Source organism: Myotis yumanensis, unplaced genomic scaffold (genome assembly GCF_028538775.1).
Source record: "Myotis yumanensis isolate MYYU_CA2020_CCGP unplaced genomic scaffold, mMyoYum1.0.hap1 SCAF_4, whole genome shotgun sequence".
In the NCBI taxonomy this organism is placed as follows: domain Eukaryota; kingdom Metazoa; phylum Chordata; class Mammalia; order Chiroptera; family Vespertilionidae; genus Myotis; species Myotis yumanensis.
Genome location: NW_027223755.1, coordinates 56802456 through 56826994, shown reverse-complemented (window position 1 = coordinate 56826994; position 24539 = coordinate 56802456). Strand labels below are relative to the sequence as shown.

The 24539-nt window shown below is 36.9% G+C and overlaps 1 pseudogene; it reads left to right on the top strand.

Moving 5' to 3' along the window:
* The first annotated feature begins 21129 nt into the window (after positions 1-21129).
* Positions 21130-22473, top strand: LOC139009428 (ATP-dependent RNA helicase DDX54 pseudogene; annotated as a pseudogene).
* Positions 22474-24539: the final 2066 nt, after the last annotated feature.

Here is a 24539-nt window from a genome sequence, read left to right as displayed (position 1 = left end):
TTTCGCATGTGCCAATAGGATTTTCAAAAATATATTCATTTTTACATAAAATATGAATAGTAAAAAAACAAATATTGCTTTGAGATAATAATTGATTTTGGAAATTACTCACATAGTAATTGCTAAATTTTCCTTCAGATTTGAGAGTATGATTATGTGGAATAAAAGAAAGAATTTGAATACCTACTTGAACAAAGTGAGGTGTGCACTAAATTTAATTTATCATAGGAGAAAAATACCCTTGACTCAAATTTAATCTTACGTAAAAATGTTATTTCTGATAGTCCATGGAATTATTGGTGAGACTATTCATAGAATGAAAATTACCAGATAATATATGTAAAGTGCTTTGACTTTTCAGAGTGTAGGTATGAATTTATAAATGATCTATATATGCTAGTATAAAAGCCTAAGCGACCCAACGACTGAACAACTGCTCAATCAGTCGCTATGACGTGCACTGACCACCAGGGGGCAGACACTTCGACTGGTAGGTTAGCTGGCTGCTGGGGTCCAGCTGATTGGAACTGAGCATGATGGGCCAGACATGCCCTGGAGCCCTCCCATAGCCCCCTCCCCTCCAACCCAGCTGACCAATCTCCCATGTCCCTCCCCGGCCCCAATCATGCACCGGTGGGGTCCCTCAGCTTGGCCTGCGCCTTCTTGCAATTGGGCTGAGGGACGCCCCCCCCCCCACCCCGAGTGCACAATTTCGTTCACCAGGCCTCTAGTACTATATAATAAATACCAAAATATGAAAATTGACCCTAACTGTAGAATGACCAGAACGACTGCTCAACCAGTCACTATGAGGTGCACTGTCCACCGTTTGGTCCCTTTCCCTGGCCAGCAGGCTCCCATTGCCCAATGGCAAATGGGGAACCAGGGATGGGTGGTGGGGGACGCAGGCAGCACCAAGGCCAAGGCCCCCATTCCACCAGTTGCCCCACACACAAAGCGCGACCCATGGTCGGGGGCAGGGCTGGCAAGCAGGCAGGAACGGCTGATCTCTCAGTCCCTCCCCATGACTGGCAGGCTCTGATTGACCTATGACAAATGGGGAACCGGGGGTGGGTGGCAGTGGGGGGCGGGGCCAGCTGTGGGCAGCTGGGGAAGATGGCCCTGATAGCGGGCAAAGCCTAGGGACTGTATCCGCACTTGAGTTTTGTGTGCCGGGCCTCTAGTAGAAAATAAATTTATCTTATTTTGAAGGAGAAGCTATAACATTTTTACTTGAAATATTCCTGTGTTTATTGAATTTTTACACTTTTAAAGAAGCTTTTTGAGTATGTGAGTTTTTGTTTGTTTTTCTTATTTATTTGTTGCTTCCCATTTTACATCCCACATATGAGTGAAATCAAATGATTCCTAACTTTTCCTTTCGTTGATGGGTATACAATACAATAAACAGATGATGTATCATAAAATTATTAACTTGAAACCTTTACAATCTTATTAAACAATGTCATCCCAATAAATTTAATTATAAAATAAAGTTTAAAAAATAAAGAAACTTTTGAAAACTTCGAAAAGTATAAAGCCATTTATTTGTGTAACTTTAAACAAACTGGTAGTTTCTTCTTTCATTACAAACAGGTAGATTAATTAAACAGGTAGACTAATTTTTAAAAAGTGCCATTTTTTTTGCCTTTATTATTTTTTGTTCCTCCTTACTTCATGAGAAATAGAGGATGAAGCATACAACCTACATACTTGGCTTCACACCAATGCATAGATCTTTAGAAAGTTCCATTATGCTTTAAGAAAATGATACTAGACACAGTTTTAATTAGCTATGTGTTTTTTGTCATGTTTGGTGTTTTTAAAAAGGCAGATACCATCTGTCTACAAAAGTTTTAGAAAATTCTTCTGAAATTCATAAGGTTTATATGATTCTTAAGAGTCTCATAGGAAAGATTATAATACAATGATTCCTAATATGATACCATGAAGCAAAGGCTATGATTCACTCTAAATTAACTACCCAAATGAGAATTTGAATAAAAGATAAATGTGAAGAGGTAAAAGCCCTCTCCAAATGCAATATGTTAAAGACTTCTGCCTATTTTCATTCCTGAACTAAGTCCATAAATGTCCCTTCACATTAGTAATAATATGGGAGCGAGTTCAGGAAAATCAGACTTCAACTTGACAATCCCTTTAATTCAGATTTGTTTGTTTAAATTGCTCTTTATTTTAATCTTAAACTTCCATCACTTTTTAAATATAAATATTCAGAATTACAAATGATTTTATATATCCAATAGAAAAGTAAAAAGCCAAAAGTATCAAAGTAGGAGCTAACATGTCTGCTAATAGTATCTTATTCTGTTGGTTTGTTTAATTCAGCATATTATATATACAATTTAAATATATAATTCAAATAAATTTTACTGTTTATTATTGTAGTTACCACTAAGATCAATATAGAGAAAATTTCTTAATGTAACCATTTAACCATTATGACCACCATATATTAGTTCCAGCATTTATTGAATTTCATTCAAGTGAAGTGATACATATATATATAATTCTGATTTTTTTTTTACTTTTCACTTAATCTTCTGTGATATATACACACTTTACACTAAAATTTTGTTCTTTTTCATTGTTGAGTATTTTTCCCTTACATGAATAGACAACACTTTATTTATACTTTTTCTCACTGATGGTTATTTCCAGTTTGGTGTTATCACACATAAAACTACTATGAACATTCTTGCATGTGGCTTTGGATGGAATTGACTTGCCATAGTGCTTAACTTTAGTTGGTGCTGCCAATCATGTTTCAGAGTTATTGTACCAAGTTGTACTTTCATCACCAATGTAACAATGTGACAGTTGATTCATATCCTCTCTAATACTAGTTGCTCTCATTTCTATTAATTGTATCTTATTCATTGGGGTGCAGTGGTTTCTCAGGAATTTAATTTTTATTTTTCTGATGCTTGAAGCAATTTTTCATGCTCTTATTGGCTAACTGAATATCCTCTTTACTAAGAACTCATTCAAATTATTTTTTTGTTTTTTTATTGTATTTTGCTTATTAGTTTATTACAAATATACTATTTCAGTCACAGTCATTTATTGGATATATGTATATTAAATGTCCTGTCCCAGCCTGTGGCTGATTTTTCTTAGAAAGATTTGAACTTTGAAGTAGCTGCATTGGCTTTATGTAATAAAGGAAGCATTTTTAATTTAAAAAAGAATTATTTTATATTATTCGTTTTAATGCCACCTTATTAAGCATATTTTTTATGATTACTATTTACTGTATTTTGCTTAAAATAAAGACTTCCTTATTTAAAATTAGGATTCTAATTTTCTGTGTTTTATTCTAGAATCTATATTATTTTACTTTTAGGTCTATATCTATGTCAATCTGAAATTAGTTTTATTTATTTTTTGAATATGACTTTGTTTTTTTGAAATTACTACAAACCTACCTGACTCTTATTGATTGCACCCTCCTGAGAAATCCACCAAAAACCATCCGGTTAAAACATTACCAGATTATTGATACACATAGGATGTGGGATAAGTAATTATTGTTTTTAGTTGCTATTACACATATGGATATCTAATCTATTCAATTTACCCCCACTAGATTTCAATGGCATGTTTATTATTTATCAGTTGACTATCTAGGTAAGGGTCAGCTTTTCAATTCTATGTTTGGTAGTATTGGTCTAATAGCATTTACCACCAACATAATGTCTTTATTCCTATAGCTTTATTAAAAATCTTGATATCTGATATATAACTCCTCTAATATTACTTTTCTATTTTAACATTAATTTGATTATTTTAATCACTTCTAATTTCCATGTTAATTTTTTTTAAATAAGCTTGTTAATTTTCACACAATTCTGCTTGGGATTTTGACAGATTGTATTGAATTTTTGATTGATTGAGAAGTGATATCTTTCCATAGTTAAGTATTCCAAAAAAAATGAAGGCTAGAGAATTACTTAATTTTTAAGGCATTTTTCAAATTTCTATTAGCAGTTATTTAAAATTTTTAATTAATGAACTCTTATATATCTTCCATTAGATTTGTTTCTTGTTATTGTTTATTTTATCCTATCATAATTCTATATTTAAAATTTTGGTAGTATATAAATATACAAATTCTATTTTATATTGAACCTTCTTTCAGCATCCCTGGTTAAAATACTTATTCTAATAATGTCTGTATATTTTTGGATTTTCCTACATACACAAAAAATTTCACTTCTACAAGTAATATCATTTATGATTAGTAGCAGTTTTATTTTTTTGCCTACCCTCTTTAAACTTATTTCTTACAGTATGTCTCACAATGTTACTTATATATGCATAAAGTTGTATGTAAAAGATACAATGCTGAGTACTGAATATTGAATAATTCCATCTTTTGCACACACCTCTTCTCTGAGAGGTTGGAAAACCAAAAGTGTTATTCTATAGACTCTAGTGCTGCTGGGGCTTTGAAGGCACTCGTATGGAACCTGCCACATATAGTGGTGACGGCACCAAGAGTGGCAATATCGTAACTTGATTTTCTTATCCCTTAGACAAAGCTTTGTGTCTATCTTCTAACTGCAGGTTTACTTGTAGAAATGACAGAAGTGGCTTACTCAGTGGGTTACAGAGTTTGGCATCATTTTAATCCTGTTCTCACTAACAGTGGCTGCCATGTGAGTTAGTTCTTCATTATTTTGGATCCAGGGCAATAATTCCAGTGCATAAACTTTTTTAACACTTTTAGTTCTCTTGCTGGCACCGATTTATATCATCATTATTTTTATTATTGTTGTCATTACTTAAAATTCCTAGAGTAGTTAGTTGCGTCTCATTTTTTACTAATAAAGTATTTTATATAAAATAAATTAATAAATTAATCTAGAATTATTTGTCATGATTATGTTTGAAGTTAATGACCCCCAAATTATCATACTGTAAATTATCCTCTAATTCTTAACCTACTGGGACAAAATTGTTCTAAAGTTTAACTTGTGGGGCATTTGTTTTCTGTTGTAGATTATTATTGGAACAAGAAATGTAGAGTCTCTGATGTGGGTACTATAGAATGAATTCTCCCTTCAAACTGTATGATGATTGTTTTTGGAGGTTAGTCTTTAGGGAGGGAATTAGGTAATGAAGGTGAAGCCCTTGTCAGTAGGATTAGTGCCCTTTTAAAAGGTCCCTCTCCCCCTCCACTATGTGAGAGATTCCCTTTCCCCTTACGCCATGTGTGGTTATAGAGGAAAGAACCATTTAGGTAGTGGGTCCTTACCAGACACAATCTTGGAGCCATGATTTTGGATTTCCAAGACACCAGAACTGTGAGGAATATTTGTTGTTTATAAGCCACCCATTTTCTTCTATTTAATTAGAGCAGTTGAGCACAGTAAAATATAGGATAGATATTTCTGACAACAATATAGAATTTAAATAAAGAAAATAAAAAACATTATGGGCTTTAAATTCTCAACAAAAGCCAGTCAGAGAACTAATAAATTTAGTTCTAGCTTAAAAAAACCTTATAAGTTTTGTACCGCAGAACCAATGAAATAGTAAAACAGTTTCTACGTCATGGACTTGCTGAAACACATTCTAGCAGCTTGTATTTCCCAAAGGTGACAACAAAATATCTTCCCTTCCCTGTGCTCTTTTCAAATATGACATTGAACATTCCATCAAAAAGAGGAATTTATGCCTGGCCAGTGTCACTCAGTGGTTGAGCATCGAGCCATGCACCAGGAGGTTACCGGTTTGATTCCCAGTCAGGGCATATGCCTGGATTGCAGGTTTGATCCCCAGCAGTGGACGCGCTGGAGGCAGCCAATTGATGTTGATGTTTCTCTCTCTCCCTCCCTCTTCCCGTCTCTCTAAAATCAATAAAACATTTTTTAAAGAGGAATTTCTCTTGAAACCTTTGAATGTAGGTAGACCCTGCTACTTCTTTGTTCAGTAGCATAACAGCAATGACTTATGCCAGTTCTAAGTGTCCATAAATGAATTATTTTACATTGCTGTCAGTTACTACAACTTACGGAATTGTAAAAGAGCTCAAAAACAATGAAAAGTAAAATTATATAACATGGAATTTTGTCTGCTTGATATTGCAAAGTTTTCTGTTGAAGTAAAAGTAAGAATTTCAGGCTACTCTAGTGATCTTGTGACATGTTGAAAGGATGAAGGAAGTAAGGGAAGGAAAGGGAGGAGATAGAGAAAGGAATAAAAAGGAGGACTAGAAGGAGGGAGGGAGGGAGGGAGGGAGGGAGGAAGGAAGGAAGGAAGGAAGGAAGGAAGGAAGGAAGGAAGGAAACACCACATGGAAGAGCAGATACCAGATATTTAAGTTGTAGGAACCAACTTGGATATCCAGCCCAGTCAAGCCTCAGTTGACTGTAGCATCAGTTGCTATATGACTAGCACTGCATGTGAGAACAATGCAGCTGAGCCCTGTGAAGCTACAGAACTACATAACTAACTTTTTTCTAAGCTGTTTTCTGTCTCACAGTAACAGAAAAATGGAAATTGCTATAAGGAATGAGGTGTTGGCAAACAAAACCTAAAATATGTGACATTGGTTTTGGAACTAGATAACAGTAAGTGGGTAGGCATGCCTAGAGGAACTAATGACAGAGCTAGAAAATACCAAGGAAATAGTTATTAGAGTCTGGAGGGAAACAGCCTGTGTTAAGGAGTAGTGGAAAGTATAGTGAAACAGTCACCTGTTATGACTTGGAAAATAGAAAATGTACTTAATGAACTGGTCAATCTGGCCAACGATATTGCCAGCACGATTGTTAAAAATGACAATTGACATTTTATCTGTGTTTGATTAAAAACATACAGAAAGGGAGATGATTTAAAGAAGGACCTCCTTTTTTTTTTTTAACCAGAATTTATAGGAAATATAAAGTATCCTAGATGTCTTTCCATCCCCAATATTCTCAAAGTAATGTCCTCAGGGTAAAGGTCAAATTTAGGGAACTTCTAGTAAATTGTGGGCTGAAAAGAGTTTAGATTAAGGATATTGCTTTAAAATTCTTTAATACATTGTAAAGATTTAAGGTGGCATTTCTTGTTATATCAGACAAAAATGACTATCAAGGAACTTAAGAGTATGCTTTCTAGGCTCTCTGCTAGGAAAAGGGCTTCTAGGAATCATTTGACTGTTGTACAACAGCAATTTCACACTCAGCCCACAAATCCCACTGAGACCCACATGTCTGTTTGAGAGGAGTTTGTCTTGAGAAAATTTGTGGGTGTGACTGTGGTTTAATGGTAATAATACCAATAAGATTTATAGGACCAGCACAACAATTTTAAGAGAATTTGATTAGTAAAAGCACCATTGGCTTGGACTAAAACATGCAGAAACAGTTAAAAAAAAAAGTCTTTAGGGCTTTTGGCCTTCAAATGTCAAGAAGCAGATTTGGAAAGCTACTCAGCTACAAAATAGGAACCATTTATCGAAAGGAAGGCTAACTCAGAGTGCAGAATTAAAATCCAAGCAAAATCAAATCCTAGGAGCAGAAATGATCCTAATCAAGGAACTTGTAAGATGTGCCTAGGGAGATTAAAACATTTCTATGAGGCAGTGTCTTCTATTTGATTCCATGTTCCCTACACCTGCCTCACCAATACACAGTGGGGCAAAAATATTTTTACAGTTTTTCCTATGGAAAAATAATACAGTCCTTTATAATAAAAGCCTAATATGCAAATTGACTGAAAGGCAGAACAACCGACAGAATGACTGGTCGCTATGATGTACACTGACCACCAGGGGCCAGACGCTCAACGCAGGAGCTGCCCCCAGCCTTCAGGCCCCAGGCCAGCCAAGGCAGGTGCCAGAGGAGATTCCCCCACTCCCGCACAGATCATACCATTGGTCACCCCACAGATCAGCCCTGATCTCCGGCCAGGCCTAGGGACCCTACCTGTGCACGAATTTTGTGCACTGGGCCTCTAGTGATCAATAAATAATAATTCAAGAATAAACTGTGTTTCTTATACTCACTACTGTAAACTTAATTTTGCCCCACTCTATATATGTTGAGTATAGATAACTTGGCTCCTTACTTGGTAAATCTTCAAATATAAAGAACCATCCCCATCGACGCAAATTCTCAGATCATTGGTGTTCCTTCCATCTAATTTAGTTGAAAATATTATGCATAATCCTCTTTTACTCCATCTTTTTTCAAACTAATAGGATTTATGAAAGTTAAAAGAAGTTTTCTATGTCTCCTTCTTACTAATAAGAGTATTCTGTTATTTAAAATAGTTTTCAAGGAATTCTTGGATTTTGAATTTGATTTTTTAGGTAACTTTCTCCCTTTTTAAAAATTATTTATTCACTAGAGGCCCAGTGCACAAAAATTTGTGCACTCGGAGGGGTCCCTCAGCCCGGCCTGTGCCCTCTCACAATCTGGGACCCCTTGAGGGATGACAACCTGCTGGCTGAGGCCCGCTTCCCGGGGGATAGGGCCTAAGCTGGCAGTAAGACATCCCTCTGGCAACCCAGGAGCCCTCGGGGAATGTCCACTTGCCAGCGGGGAGCAGGCCTAAGCTGCAGTCGGACATCCTTAGTGCTGCTGAGGAGGCAGGAGAGGCTCCCACCACCATCGCTGTACTGGCAGCCATCAGCCTGGCTTGTGGCTGAGCAGAGCTCCTCCCATGTGAAAGCGCCCTGACCACCAGAGGGCACTCCTGCATTGAGCGTCTGCCCCCTGGTGGTCAGTGTGTGTCATAGTGACCGGTCATTCCCAGTTGTTTTGCTCTCAGGGTCAATTTGCATATTACCCTTTTATTATATAGGATAGAGGCCTGGTGCATGGGTCGGGGCCAGCTGGTTTGCCCTGAAGTGTGTCCTGGATCAGGGTGGGGGTCCCGCTGGGATGCCTGCCAGCCTGGGTGAGGGGCTGAGGGCTGTTTACAGGCTGGCCAAGCCCCGCAGCAGGGACTCTCACCCCATGAGGGTGTGGCCATCCTGGGTGAGAGGCTGATGACTGTTTGCAGACTGGCCACAGCCCTTTCAGGGTGGGGGTCCCCAATGGGGTGCCTGGCCAGCCTGGGTGAGGAGTTGATGGCTGTTTGCAGGCTGGCCACAGCCCCCACCCACCCAAGCTCCCAGTGGAGGTTGGATGGAAGCAGGTATCTGGCATTTATTTATCTTCTATAATTGTAACTTTGTTGCCTTGAGCGGGGGCCACAGCTGGCCAGGGCAGGCAGGAAGCTTGGCTTCATCCATCGCCGGGGCAACCAAGCCTCCTACTTGCTCCAGCTCTGTGGCTGCCAGCTGCCATCTTGGTTGGGTTAATTTGCATATAGTCATTCTGATTTGCTGGTGGGCGTGGCTTGAGTGTAGCAGAGGTACGGTCAATTTGCATGTTTCTCTTTTACTAGATTAGATTAGTATGTAACCCAGATCTTAACATATGAGACTCTTTTCAGACCTTATAAATTAGTGCCTCATGATATGGTATTATAGCTGTCACCTTAATTATTTGTTCTTTCCAACATTTTGTTAAAAAAAAATCTTAACTACCCACTCTTGATTTAAACTTTGACCTGAGGCCACATTATATTGGAAATGTCCTGGCTTTCATCTTTACCTTGAGGCCATTTCTTACTTTCAGAATTTTTTTTTCCAATTGGAAATACCATTTAGAGGACCATTAGTTTTCTAAAGCATTATCTTTAAGTTATTTTTGTTTATATTAATCCTTGAAATCTAGAAAGCATACATAGTAAATATGACCTCTATTATTTGGCAATTAGAAGCCCCAAGACTTTAGATTTAATTTTCTTCCCTAAAATCTTATATCCACTTTTCACCTGGTTATTCCTAAGTAGTCAGATTAAGCTATAAACAGTATTTTCCAATATGAATGTATTCTTGAATCATATCAGGGAGGTAGCATTTTATAAAAGTACTAGAGGCACTCAGGGGGGTCCCTCAGCCCGGCCTGTGCCCTCTTGCAGTCTGGGACCCCTCAGGGGATGTCCACCTTCTGGCTTAGGCCTGCTCCCCGGGGGATCGGGCCTAAGCTGGCAGTCAGACATTCCTTTGGCAGCCCGGGAGCCCTCGGGGGATGTCCACTTGCCAGCGGGGAGCAGGCCTAAGCTGCAGTCGGACATCCTTAGTGCTGCTGAGGAGGCAGGAGAGGCTCCCACCACCACCGCTGTACTGGCAGCCATCAGCCTGGCTTGTGGCTGAGCAGAGCTCCCCCTGTGGGAGCACACTGACCACCATGGGGCATCTCCTGCATTGAGCCATTCCCAGTCGTTCTGCTGTTAGGGTCAATATGCATATTACCCTTTTATTATATAGGATTTCAGAAGTTCTGTTTCAAGTCTACCCTTTTGAGGGCTTATCATATGATATGCAATAAAATGAAATTTATAAACTCTTAAGTAAGGTAGGTCTAATTGTTAGGTACATTAATTTGGGGAATGTAATTAATAACTCAAATCCATCACTATATTAGAATAATTAAAATACAAATGTTTTTTTTTAATTTTTGTTAAGATTAATGATAGTGTTCATAGAGTGGCCTATAGAACTTATGGCATAGAAGAGGATTCAATAAACTAATTCCCTTTTCCATTCTCCTGTTTCATTGTTAAAGTTTTGATTATGAAAGCATCATTGTGTATACTATCTCCTGAAAGATCTGTAGTATGTTCCCAGAATATCCCAGCCATCATTCAGAGGTTCTCACCATATTTTAACTGTAAAATTCTCCCTACAAATGACAGCCCCTTCCCAAACAATATCACTCATCACTTCTTGGCTATTGATAATACATTGATTTGTCAATTGTTACACTGGCTTCTGAGACATACAAAGTTTCAATTGAGATCAATACATGAAGATTCTAATTCAATAGGTATGAGATAAGGCTAAGATTCTGCATTTTAAAAATAGTCCCCAAGTGATTCTGATGCATACTCAAGCTTTGGATTAAAGAAACTAATATATGCCTGTTTTTCCTAGTTTGAATAATAGCCTCACACTAGAAATTGTGATTCATAAATTAATAATATGATACTGTCATCACAAGTATACATGTAAGATCCTGAGGTATAGTTAGTTTTCTTAGACTGATAGCTAGGTATTATTTAAGAAAAAAATACATCACGAGACTTGAAGACGTAAATATTTATTAAAAAGCATATAATGCATGCTTTACATTCCAAGTCTTCGTTTTCCATGATATTATTTTCTCCTATATTTATATAACATTCAGCTTCTTCTCTTTGTTTTACCATAGATACTAGAGCAGCTAGGTTGTCTAAGATGATATTTAGCAATTGCTAAAAAAATATCTTGTGCCAATGGACTTATATTGCTAGTGGAGAGAATATATTAAATAGATTTCCACCTGTAACCTTGGTTTAAAAATTAATCTTTTGAAAATGACTTCTCTTGGTCTCTTAGTGTTCTTACATTTATATATATATATGTATTCCAAGAGTAATATTTTATTTCAGGAAAAGTTTTCATTAATACAGACTTTAGTCTTTTCCTACCCAGAGCTTTCTTTGGAAATAAGGACACAAAGGGACCTTAGTCTTTTATGCTCTGAATATTTTGGTCAGTGTTTTGTGCAAAAAGAATGTATGATTGTATTGCTGCTCCTATTCCTCTGAGTAAAATAAACTGTGCTTAGTGGCAAATGCTGTATGTTCCCAGAACTGCAGGGCTAGGATTCAGAAATTGGAGCATGGAGATACCCTTTATCAAAATAAGTGGCTATTTGGCAACACTGTCTGGCCAAGCAGTTTGTCCTGGCTGTTTTGTCAATAAATTATAGTGAGATCCCTGACCGGTTTGGCTCAGTGGATAGAGTGTTGGCCTGCAGACTGAAGAGTCCCAGGTTCGATTCCAGTCAAGGGCATGTACCTTGGTTCCGGGCACATCCTCAGTGGGGAGTGTGCAGGAGGAAGCTTATCGATGTTTCTCTCTCATCGATGTTTCTGACTCTCCATTCCTCTCCCTTCCTCTCTGTAAAAATTCAATAAAATATATATTTTTTAAAAAGAGCAAAAGTTTTCAGTTAAAAAATATATTGTGACTTGCCTTTAATTTTCTAATAAAAAAATTAACAAGATAAATAAATGAGGAATGTATAGAGAAATCATTGGAGTTGTTTGAAAAAGTCTATAGACCAAGGATACTTAAAGATTCCAGCTCGTTTCATTTTAATAAAAAAAGATTGGTAGATAGATAGATAAAAGGTATGTGTAGATAATAGATCTACCTTTTGATATTTGGATACATTAAGAAAATCTTATAAAATATAATGGAAATATAATATGTAAACATTAAACAAATCAGGATTCAGTAGTTTATGATGATAACCACAATCTTGTTTAATTCCCTGTAGTTTTCTTTATGTCAGTGATTATTACATCACTAGAGGCTCGATGCATGAAATTTGTGCAAGAGTAGGCCTTCCTTCCCCTGGCTGCCGACACTGGCTTCCCTCTCAGCCCCAGCTTTGTCAGGAAGGATATCTGATCTAATTAGCACATTACACTTTTATTATTACAGATTAATGATCTGTAACATGTGTCATGTGTGGGTGATGGTCTTAAATCTTGCACAGTAAATAGAAATAAAGGGTACACCAAAACTGTGATAAAATAATGCAATCACATTTTAGGAAAATACCCAAGAAAGATCACCCTCTAGTATTTAATTAACTCTTCATTTTGGGGTCAGATTGGTATCTAAGTGAATTTACTGTATACACTTGCCAATATCTAAAATAGAGTTATCTTCTGTAATCTAACTTAAATTAGAGTAGAACTAGAGACACACTGCCTCTCTCACACATTGAAAATCTTTCACAATTGTGTTCCTCAGCACTAATTACTTTTACTTCAAAAGTATTAACAAAGAACATAATTTAACACAGTGTACTGTCAGTATGCCCATTAATGGAGAAGGCAAGGAGTAATGAATTTGTGGATAATGGATTGGTTCCACCTCTAGGTATCAAAACTTTTTGAGATTTTAACTGTCTCATTTGGCATGCAGGTGGGCAATTCTGGTGCAGATTTAACACTGTGCCTAATTTAGGGGAGGCTTTGAACTTCCTTCAGAAGCATTGTTTTTGCAGGAATATTTAGCTTCATAATTATTTCATGAATTAAAAAGCAAAACACTGTGCATTTCACAGCTATCAGGTGAAGCAACATGTGACCATAGACAGGAGTAATCAGTCACAGATTTGGTAAAGAGCCCTTTGCAGACTGACTTCAAGGTATCCTCAACAGTCCTGTGGACTTCAGCCACACTCATTAACAATTAGTTTCCATATCTAGACATAGCAGATGGCAAATTGTTCTTCAAACAGTAAATAAAAAAGTAATTTTGAAAGTCAGTGAACAAAAATAACAGTAAAAAGAAGTCTTTAGGAAAGTTTTCCAAGCTAATGGGCTAGCTTGTGATTTTGAGATTCCTATATCTTCCAGACCAGACTAACCATAATCAGACACAAAAAACAGCATCATATAACACTACTGTGCTGCAGGGACTCTGATTTTTAATATACTATTTCAGTTAATTTACACAAACAGGGAAGTTGGTTATAGTTTTAGTTATTTATTTTTTTATCCTTAACCAAATACATGTTTTTATTCATTTTTAGAGAGAGGAAGGGAGAAACAACCTTTTGGTGCACAGGATGATGCTCCAACCAACTGAGCCACCCAGCCAGGGCAGTGGATTCTATCTTTAATTTACAAACTTGTTTTGCTGTTATGAGGAGTAGCACATTGATTAATGTCATAGACTAGAATGTTAATTCAAGTTGGTATTTGTTCAATTTCATAGGCAATATGCTATTCTTGATAATAGTACATTAGGAAAATCTTTACATCTAGAATTTCAAAAGGTGGTTTGGAAAAGAATAAATTACAGTGGGTTGGCCCATTCCTCTTATTTCATCTGATCGTTTTTCACAAAACAATATGATTTAAGATATGTATGTTTTATTAAATCAGTTGTTTTCTACAAATGGTAACTCTGAAATGATAAGAGTGGATGAATTTAAAATATTGAATGTGTTTGATTCTGGTACAACATTATAACAGATATTAAAGGAAATCATCCCATGTTGTAAACATCTCTGTGGGATCTTTATACACCACAGAGCACATCCAAACATGACTTAGCTATTATACAGGTATATAAAGTCTTGAAAGGCTAATGCATATTGTTTTCCACTAGGGAGCTAAGTAGAGGAAATAACTACTTTGGAAGTTCAGGAAAGGTCTAGAAAAATAAATTAGCATAAGTTTTCTATTCAAAGCAATTCACTGAAATAATAATTTGGAGGTGAAGTCAGAAGACTTAATGTTTTAGAACAACATCTCAAGAATATGACTCCTATTATAGGGGAATTTTTCCTTTAAAATATTGGTAAAGTACAGGTAGAGAGATGGAGAGGGGTGCAGAGAGAATAGATGTTATTTCTATGCATGGGTGCCATTAAAAGGGCCAGAAAGAGAAAATGCCACAGCCCTCTAAAGAAGGTCCTGAGAGAGAGTGACAGCCATTTAGCACTACACATCCCAATGGTAGAGACTTTGAGGAGGTCGTTGAGTACCAGAGGAATGTGGATTCACATCCTGACCCTTGTCTTCTTGTATAAACAATCTTACACACTCCCTGGATCACCTTCCTATGTTACATTGTGTGCTTGACTTCACCTTCTCTGAATCAGTCCTCTCTTTTGGGGTCCTTATTTCTGGCTTGGATTTTTCTTTTGCATGCACATTGTATAGCCTTTATCAATTATGTGATCAAAGAATGTGCCCCCACTATATTTGGTAAATGCTGGATATTTCCTTTATAGTTATCAGTGTAAATACAATGTCTCCTTTCTTAATTTAAGAAATCTATTTTATGTGTTCTCTGTATGTGTAAGAGTTTTTCCCTATTACATTACCATGAAATTAATATTCTTTTTTTATGATCACACTAAATTAATTTTCCCATTGCTCAGAGAAACCAAGACACTTTTATTGAAACATATGGCATACTAAAATGGAGACAATGTGATGGTGGTTAATTTTTAACTATTTGATTTAATATAATTTACAGAGTCAAAGTTGCAGTTTAAAAGAACAGTTTGTATTATAGCATTTGGAAGTTGGTGATTATTATTGTCACTTAATATATTGTTCTTTTGTGATTCTAGATTTATATTCATGATCTCATTATCACTTAACACAGTATATATAAAACTCTAGATTGATTACAAATATTGAGATGTCTGGGTAATATGAATGTAGAAATAGAACATGAAGAAATATTGAGATACTAGTACATTAATGGAAGCTGTCTTTGAAACTAAAGTTCAATAGGGTACTTTTATAAAAATATATAATGTTCATCTCTTTGATGCACATTTATTTTCTTTGTTTTTGCCACACTTAGTGTTACATTTCCTGTGCATTATGATTGAAAATAATAAAGTAGAAACTTAATTAGGAAGAGAAAAGTAATGTAATTTATACATAATACATTCATCATCAAAATCCCCATGTAACAGAATGAACTCTCAAAATCTGTGGATGGCACATTAAAAGACTTGACTTCTCTGATTAATTAAGTCCATTACCAAAGGAGATCATGCAATTGTTCACTTAAATAAGTGTGAAGAAAATTTTGCATAATTCAATAGTAAAACACAGATTTCTAATCTATACTATAAGTTTAGAGCTGCTACAGATTCATCTCAACATATTATAATCTGTAAAAGATTATTAAGGAAACATTTTAACCAAAGAGAAGATGTAGCAAATATAAAGTTATATTGGATGGAGGCATTATGTACTCTATTATAACTCAGATTATAGTAATTTTACTTATTAATATCTGTACCTTCATTTAAATAATACAACTATCTAAAATTATTGTAATTTCAAGTATATACATATCTTCATTGCAATCTTGGAAATTTATGATGAGTATGTCAAATGCATCATTTAGGAATGACAACAAACACTAACTGCTTTGCTTACTTAGATATAGCAGTCGGAGGTAAAGTTGAAACATAAATTCTGGTTTCTTTAAGTCTTATGTTCTTTCATCACGAAATGACATTGTGTAATACAGTCTAAAACCTTGAGAGGATCCTACGGGGATCATCTTTGTTAGGCTTGTGCTTTCATGCAAATCTAACTATTTATAACTGATAGCTTCAAGAAGATACCTGTGACCTTCCTTATGCTTCATCTCCCAGTAGAAACCCTTTCCTTCAGTTCCAACTCATTTACTTATCTATGGCTCCCATTAGCTCTGAAGAACAATGAGAGAGAAAGTGGGAACAAGCACAAACATCCCTGAATGTATATTTTCTAATCAGCTTCATCACCTTTATTCATTTCTCTGAGTCTAGCTATTTGAAAAGTCAAAATGTTAAAAAATTGATATGTTGTTTTTCTGGTCATTGAATATATTATGCTTTTCCTTTATAAAGTTATTTAAGTTCTTAGAGCAATTTTTATCAAATATAATTTCTAGCTTGTAAATTGTTTTATGTGTGGGTCTTTCTCATCATAAGTAAACATTAGTAGTTCTTTTTCATAAGACCATAACTTTATTTTCTGAAATAGATTGCAGTTTTATGGGATATTATTTTTCTGCCTTCCCTTCTTAAATAGTCTGCATACTTAATATGGCAGTACACTAATAAAAAAGTAATATAGAATGAAGTCACTTACCATTTGTTACAACATGGATAAATCTAGAGGGCATTATGATATGTGATATGTCAGACAGAGAAAGATAAATATATCGTATATTACTTATGAATGGAATCTAAAAACAAACAAAAAAACAAATTAATAAACAAAACAGAAATAGATTCATAGAGAACAAGCTGATGGTTTCTAAAGGCTGTGGGACATAAGTGAAAAAAATAGTTTCATGAGTTCTAAGGAAAATTGTATTGGATACCGATCAATACATGTTTATTTAAATATGAAAAATATAGATGATTAGGGTGATTTTTCAACTATCTATTATTTTAAGTATTTTGTTGGTCTTTTTAGTGAGTACATTTAATATAAAAATAGTATTTTGCTAGAATTGGAAATTTATTTATCTTTGTGTATTCATATTAATATGTGATATATATGCATAATAATGACAGGATTTAAGATATTTATTATCTATTCACAAAAACTTTTCAGATGATGAAAATTACATGTTTTGTTTCTGTTTCTTTCTTCTTATTGGTAAATTGCAAATATATATATATATATGTATATATAGATTTATAATTATTACAATAAAGATACCTAACTCTAATCAGCTTAACCGCTTGAAAGGAATTGGCTTGCTTAAGAGTGGGACAACCTTATATTATTCACCTTCAGTTATGATGAAAATGAAGTACACAGACTAAAAAATGATTAAAAAACCAAACAAACCCAGATTTAAATTCTGGATTAAGGAAATACAAAGGATAGAGGAACAAAGTAAATTGTGCAAGAAGAAAACATTGAAATATGGAACACTTCATTATAATTGGCCTGGTCACTACAAACAAAAATATCACTGGCAACAATATCTTTCATGAACTGTTAATATGAACAAGGGTAACAGAGCATCACCTATGTTCCATGACTACCGCATAACTAGCGTACCGAGAATATCACAAACTTTAAAGTGCTTTTAGTGAATGGGGAAATCAGTCACACAGTAACTTTCTAAACTGATTTAAAGCCTTTCAAATAGTTAGTGTAGGACTGACCACACTAGAGGAGACTCTGTCAAGTTCCTCATAGAGAAAACACACAGATCTTATCAAAGAGGGTTCACACCAGAAAGGGAAAGTGCAGCCTGAATTAGAAATTCTTGATAACAGGTGTACACCCTGGAGGATCACTGCACTCGATATTGGAGAAACAAAATGAAAGGACTTAGAAATTGTGTGGAAACAAATGCAGCGATTTGAGGATGTGTCCTATCTGGGGATGGAAAGGCAAGTTGTATGGGAAGCGATCCTTTAAAGGACTGATGGCAACAGAAAGTGAGGAAGCTCTACAGAATCTCAGCAACCATCACAGAGAAAGAAGGCACTGGTGAGTGGGCTCCTCCAAAGTCTCATTTATGTGAAAACATGTTTATGGGGAAAGTAAAGCTTAAGCTAGAAAGTAGAATAAACGGTGTGATGTTAAAAGATTTGCTGAGTGTAACAATCATTTAATGTCAAATTGGGTAAAAATACTTCTGACTTTTGTCTTCTTATCCACTGTTTTAACTATTATGAGTTTCGGCCTACAGTCACAATACATGAAGCCAGAAGTCTGAACTAGGTTAATGGTCTGTGCCACTATAAAAAGTATTTGAAGGATCTCTTCCAATAACTGGGCTTGTTTTCTGTAATTCTCCCAGGTTTGTAATGCAACCTATTTAAGATTGAATCCTCCTCTTTTATGGAGGGAAACTCACATAATGTATTGAGAACAGTGGGTAAGAAAGCAAAAGTTAAGTGTCTTTATCCAATTTGAATTGAGTGATCACTGTTACCCTCAGTAATTCTGTTAACATTTCATTTGGTGCTCTGCTTTATAGTTTTTTAAAAATTATTTTAAAAAGTAATGTATGTATGTTGTCTTATGGTACCTTTGATAGAAAATGTGGTTATTAACATATAATCATAGATAAAAATTTTAAAGCTGTATTTTATAACTTTATTTGTACTTTAATTAGTTGAGTAAACCTTATTTGGGTCCTGTTAACCCACAATAAAAGGGTGTAATAAAAAGTTAAAGGCATTTACTTGAGCAAATGAGGCATTGCAGTCAGGAGGTATAGATGAAGGCAGCATACATGAGTTGTGCTCCAAAGGGAACAAAAAAAAGGCAGGGTTTACCAGAGCTGTTTTCAGTTAGGTTCTTCATGTAAATGAAGCATGTTGGCTATGTCAGCTGGGATGGTTAGGCCCATTAGGCAAGAGGAGGATGCAGGTTGTGAAAATGATGGGTTGCTTTCAAGATAAAGGATGTAGAAGATGAGGAGCAAATAAAGTTCATATATGTCCATGTATCAATCATTGATCCAGAATGTTTGCAGTTCAGCCTTGAGCTGAGTTCATCAATAGGTCAGCAACGTAACCACAGTTCCAAGAACTGAGACATGAAACTTGCATAGGTCACATTTCTCAGTGGCCTCCTGAATCCATTTTAAGTGACTCTCTTACTAGTGGTTATTGCATTTTATTTTTTCCATTATCAGCACTAAGACGATTATGTCTATACTAGTGACCTGGTGCACAGATTCGTGCGCATTGAAAGGAAATTCATTAGAAGGTGGCCGGCGGGGCGGGACTGGGGGAGATGGGCCGGACACGCCCAGGAGCCAACCTCCCATGGTCCCTCCCCTGCCAGCCGCAAGTGGGCTGGCACCATGACTCAAAGGGCATTTGCGGAATGAGTGGGGTCCCTCCAGCAGGTGGGGTCCCTCAGTCTGCCGTGTGGGGATTGGGCTGAAACCGACTCTCTGACAGATTTGGGGCCAACAGTGCCCCAGCAACAACATAACCCACGGCCGAAGGTGGACTTGCATGGCCCCGCGAGGAATTGGGCTCCCTCCTTTCTGGTTTCGGGGTATGTCACCCGAGAACCACAGCTGCCAAGTCACTGCAGCTAGGATGCTCCTGTGTTGAGCGTCTGCCCCCTGATGGTCAGTGTGCATCATAGCAACCAGTCGGACACTTGGTATATTAGCCTTTTATATATATAGATTATGCCAAGTAAGTTTTTGGGGGTAACTGAATGGTAAATTTATGAATTCTAGTATTTGAAATGCAAAAATCCTTTCTGATCATATAATTCTCTAAACTTTACATAGTTTGGAAACTAACTGGAAAAAATGCCTATTTTTTAAAAAAAGAAATTATTAGAATTTTGGATCAGTTCTAAAATAAAATATAATAAATTCCTTGAGATTTTTTTTAATTGAATGCAATATGAAGGCAGAAAATGTTTAGAAATATTGTTTTTCTGATTTATACTACATAAAAATCTTTCAATGCAATTTAAAGCAATAAATTGTACTTCATGGTATGTTTATTCTTGAAAGCATTTAAGAATAAAGGTTCCTTTTTATTTTTAAAACATCCTTTTCCTGGTTTTTGTATATATATGTGTGTGCACAGCACACATTCTTGAGCACCTATTGCCCTTTTTTGCATCTTATATCCTTTTTTTTAAAAAAAAATTGTTTTATTGCTTAAAGTATTAAAAAGAGTATTATATATGTCTCCTTTTTTTCCCCTTCTTGACATTCCCCCGGCTTCCCCGATCCCCCAGTGTTTTATGTCCATTGGTTATGCTTATATGCATGCATACAAGTCCTTCGGTTGTTATATCCTTGACCATCTTCCTTCTTCCTTAACATCCTTAGATACTGTGTCAATTTACATTCTCATTAACACTGAATGGATATGCCTTTTTTTTCCATATCCTGTCCAACACTTATGTCTTGTTTGATTGATAATAGCCATTCTGAAAGGTGTGAGGAAATATCTCATTGTGGTTTTGATTTGCATTTCCCTTATAGCTAGTAAAGTTTATCATCTTTTCTGTTGAGCATCTATTCTCTGTTGGCCATTTATAGGTCTTTTTGAGAAAAGTGTTCAGGTCTTCTTCCCATTTTTTATTTAGATTGTTAGTGTGTGTGCGCACGCACACGTGCGTGTGTGTGTGTGTGTGTGTGTGTGTGTGTTATTGAGTTGTATGAGTTCTTTCTGTATTTTGGATAATAACCCCATGTTGGAGCTGTATGTAGTCCCATTCATTTATTTTTGCTTTAATTTATTTTGCCCTAAGTGTCTTGATGGATGAGTGGATAAAGAAGATGTAGTATATATATATATATATATTATATAATGAAAGTCTAATATGCAAATTGACTGAATGGCGGAACGACCAGTCACTATTTTGCACACTGCCGTGGCCCACAGCCTGATGGGCCCCTCCCCCCCCAACCACCCACGGCCCCGGCCCCTGATTGCCCACCCCCACCCCGGGCCCAGGTGTTGAGCGTCTGCTTCCCCTCAGCCACTTGGTCTCTGGAGGCCGAGGCCACTCTAGTGGATGAGCTGTGCCCACATCTACAGTGCTCTGGACCAGATGCCTGCAAGATCAACCTGGCCAAGTTCACCCACGGCAAGAGCTCCACCCTCATCAGAACTGACCTGGCAGCCCAGGGCCTGGACATCGTGCTGCTGGACAACATCATCAATTTCAGCTTCCTGGTCAAGAGCAAGCTCTTCCTGCACCACGTGGGTCATGTGGCCTGGGCTGGCCAAAGTGGCACAGCCTACTCCTTGGTAGCCCCAGATAAGGTCCCCTACCTGGTGGACCTGCACCTGTTCCTGGGCCATTCCCTCACCCTCGCCCACCCCTACAAGGAGCCCTCAGGTGCAGTAGAGTGGTTGGCGTGCTGGACTGGGTGCCCCAGAGTGTGGTGGATAACAAGGACTGTGGCCTGCAAAACACCCTGGAGGTGTTGCTAGAGCTGTGGGACCTGGGCCGCATGGCTGACAATGCCCTCCAGCAGTACGTGCACTTGCAGCTGGTGCCCTCACCAGAGTCCATCAAACAGGCCATAAGCTGGACCTCTCGGGACTGTGCCTGCACCCCCTCTTCAGCTCGAGCTTTGAGGAGGAGGAGCTGTAGCAGCTGAGGCTGGTGGACAGCATCAAGCAGTACCACTCACGAGTGACCATCTTTGAAATCAACGCCTCTAGCCAGGACATGAGCAACTAGGTGATATGGGCCAAGAGGCTGAAGGACTGCAAGGCCATCATCAGCTTCCAGCAGGGCTGGCAGGAGTGGCAGGAGGGCCTGGCTGTCCCAGCCCCGAGCTGCCCAGCGTGGCAGGTGGAGCAGACTGGGAAAGAGGAGGAGGAGGAGGAGGAGGAGGAGGGAGGGAGGGTGGAGGACATCTTCACAGAGGTCATGGGCCAGAAACGGCAGCAGCCAGGACCTGAGCAGGTGGTGAAGAGGCACAAGGAGGAGGCCCAGTTGCTGGACCAGGATTTCTGTCCCCTATTGGCCCAAGGACTTCGACAGTGAATGGGCCTGAGCGTTGGTGGGGACAGGGGTGCCTTGGAGCAGCAGGTAGCTGGCGCTGTCCTGGACCTGATGGGGGACAAGGCCCAGAACCTGACCAGGGGCTGGCAGCAGCTCAAGTGGGACCAGAAAAAGAAGCTGTTTGTGGGACAATCAGGACAGGAGGACAAGAAGATCAAGACAGAAAGTGGTCGCTACATCAGCAGCTCCTATAAGTGGGACCTCTACCAGAACTAGAAGCAGAAACAGAAAATCGCCATATGCTCAACGCCTGAGCCTCAGCGGGCGACCAGCAGTTGGCCCTGTTGGCGGTGCTGTGTCGGCCTGATCCCGTCAGGGCATGTGCAGGAGGCAACCAATTGATGTGTCTTCCTCACAACCATGTTTCTCTGTCTCTCGTCTTCACTTCTACTCTAAAAATCAATGAAAAATCTCCTCAGGTGAGGATTAACAAGAAAACCCACAAAATAAGCATACACACACACATATACATAAATACATGAATATTGGGGGGCTGCGTGCGGGGCCCCACAGGTGCACAAATTTTGTGCACTGGGCCTCTAGTATATATATAATGGAATACTACCCAGCCATTAAAAGCATGAAATATTTCCATTTTTCAAAACATTAATGGGTCTTGGGTCTTCATAGTATCATGCTAAATGAAATAAGTCACATGGAAAGGACAAGAACCATATGATTTCACTCATGTGGGATATAAAACAGAAAGCAACAAACAAGCAAACAAACTCATTGACACAGACAACAGAATTGTGGTTACCAGCGGGGAGGGGGTTGGGGGAATGATGCATAAAGTAAAGTGGGTCAAATATATGGTGACAGAAGAGACTAGACTGCGGATAGTCTTTCCATTTGTAAAATTATTATATATAATTTAAAAGTACCTATTAACATTCCTGAAAATAATTATGATTTATATTTTTAATGTGTCTGAATTCCTATCATTTATAATTTCATTAATTACTCTTGAATTCAGTAAAAAATGAACAAAACTAAATATAATTAAGTTCATCAGTAGTTTTAGTAACGAGTGGTGGAAAAGACCTTTGGGATGTGAAATATGTCCTGAGAATCATAAAGCACAGGAAGAATATAATTATATACAACTCATTACACTCATTGAAATTTAACCATGAAGAAATCATAAACTTCAATTTCCACTTTATTTACTTAAAGTTTCTTTTTTCAGATCATTTTAAAAGAAATATTTTAGTGAGAAAGGGACCAGAGCTATGACTCAAGTCATTTACTTTTTGTTGATCACATAATGTACAGTTTTTAAAACTGTTTTCTAAAATTGCAAAAATAAAAGCAGTTTTCTATTACTTGCTTAAGGGTATTTTGTTCTACAATCTTGCATACATTTATCTTTTAAATTTAAAAGTTTGAATGAATACAAAATACTTTCCATAGAAGAAATTATATATTCATTTAGGACTAATTAATTACATGAAACCTTTTTTCTTTTTCTATTTTCCCAATTCTCATACAAATCCTTGTTTATGTTAGCATATATATCTAGTTTTTAAAAATGAAATGGCCGGGCAGTTTAATGTCAGTGGGTCTGGGTTTTACTTCATATTTCAAAAGTAGCTTCTTTTCATAGCAATAGGTTACAGTTCTACATAGGGACCTAACCATACAGTGGCAATTATTAACATTTAACGTAAACATTCTTATATTAGTAGAGGGAAAACAAAGGAATGTAATCTCCAAAGTAAAAACTGGCAGCACTAGTATATGTCATCAACTTCTTAAATTCATATAATTGGTAGTCAAAATGTTTACTGTGATGAAAGAATATATTCATTGGTTGTTTCTGTTTTCATTGTACTGATGCTGAATTCATTAGATTCAAATCTTTTCATGTAGCATAAGGATGTTAACTATGGAAAAATCAAGCCAAAATTCCTAGAATTCAGCAGAGAAGCAGAAGGAATTTCAAAAACAATATAGAGATAGATTCTAGACTAGAAGTAACTAAAAGAAGAGTGAGAATAATTAAGCTTCAGTGCTCCTGAGAGAGTTGGAAAGGCACAAAAGAAAAATCTTTTTGAATTTCACAGAATATTTAAAAGTAGGTAAACCCAGTTTTAGAAATTTACATTTGTCATCTAATTTGAAATAACACAGACACTTCCGTATGATGTACTTGCTATTTGGGAAGACGTTTGATGGATTGTCATTTGTCATTGTTGGTATAATTGTTGTTTTAATGTTGTTATTTGTTTTTGTCCTTTGTGGAGGAAAGTACTTATGGATCAGATCATTAGTCTTAATCCTGCTTTATCTTTAGAAAAAAATAGACAGCAAATTTGCAATAACTTAAATTCAAGCTCCTTGTTATTGGAGATCTATATATCTATATCTGCATCTGTATAATCTTATCTATATTGTATCCATATCCC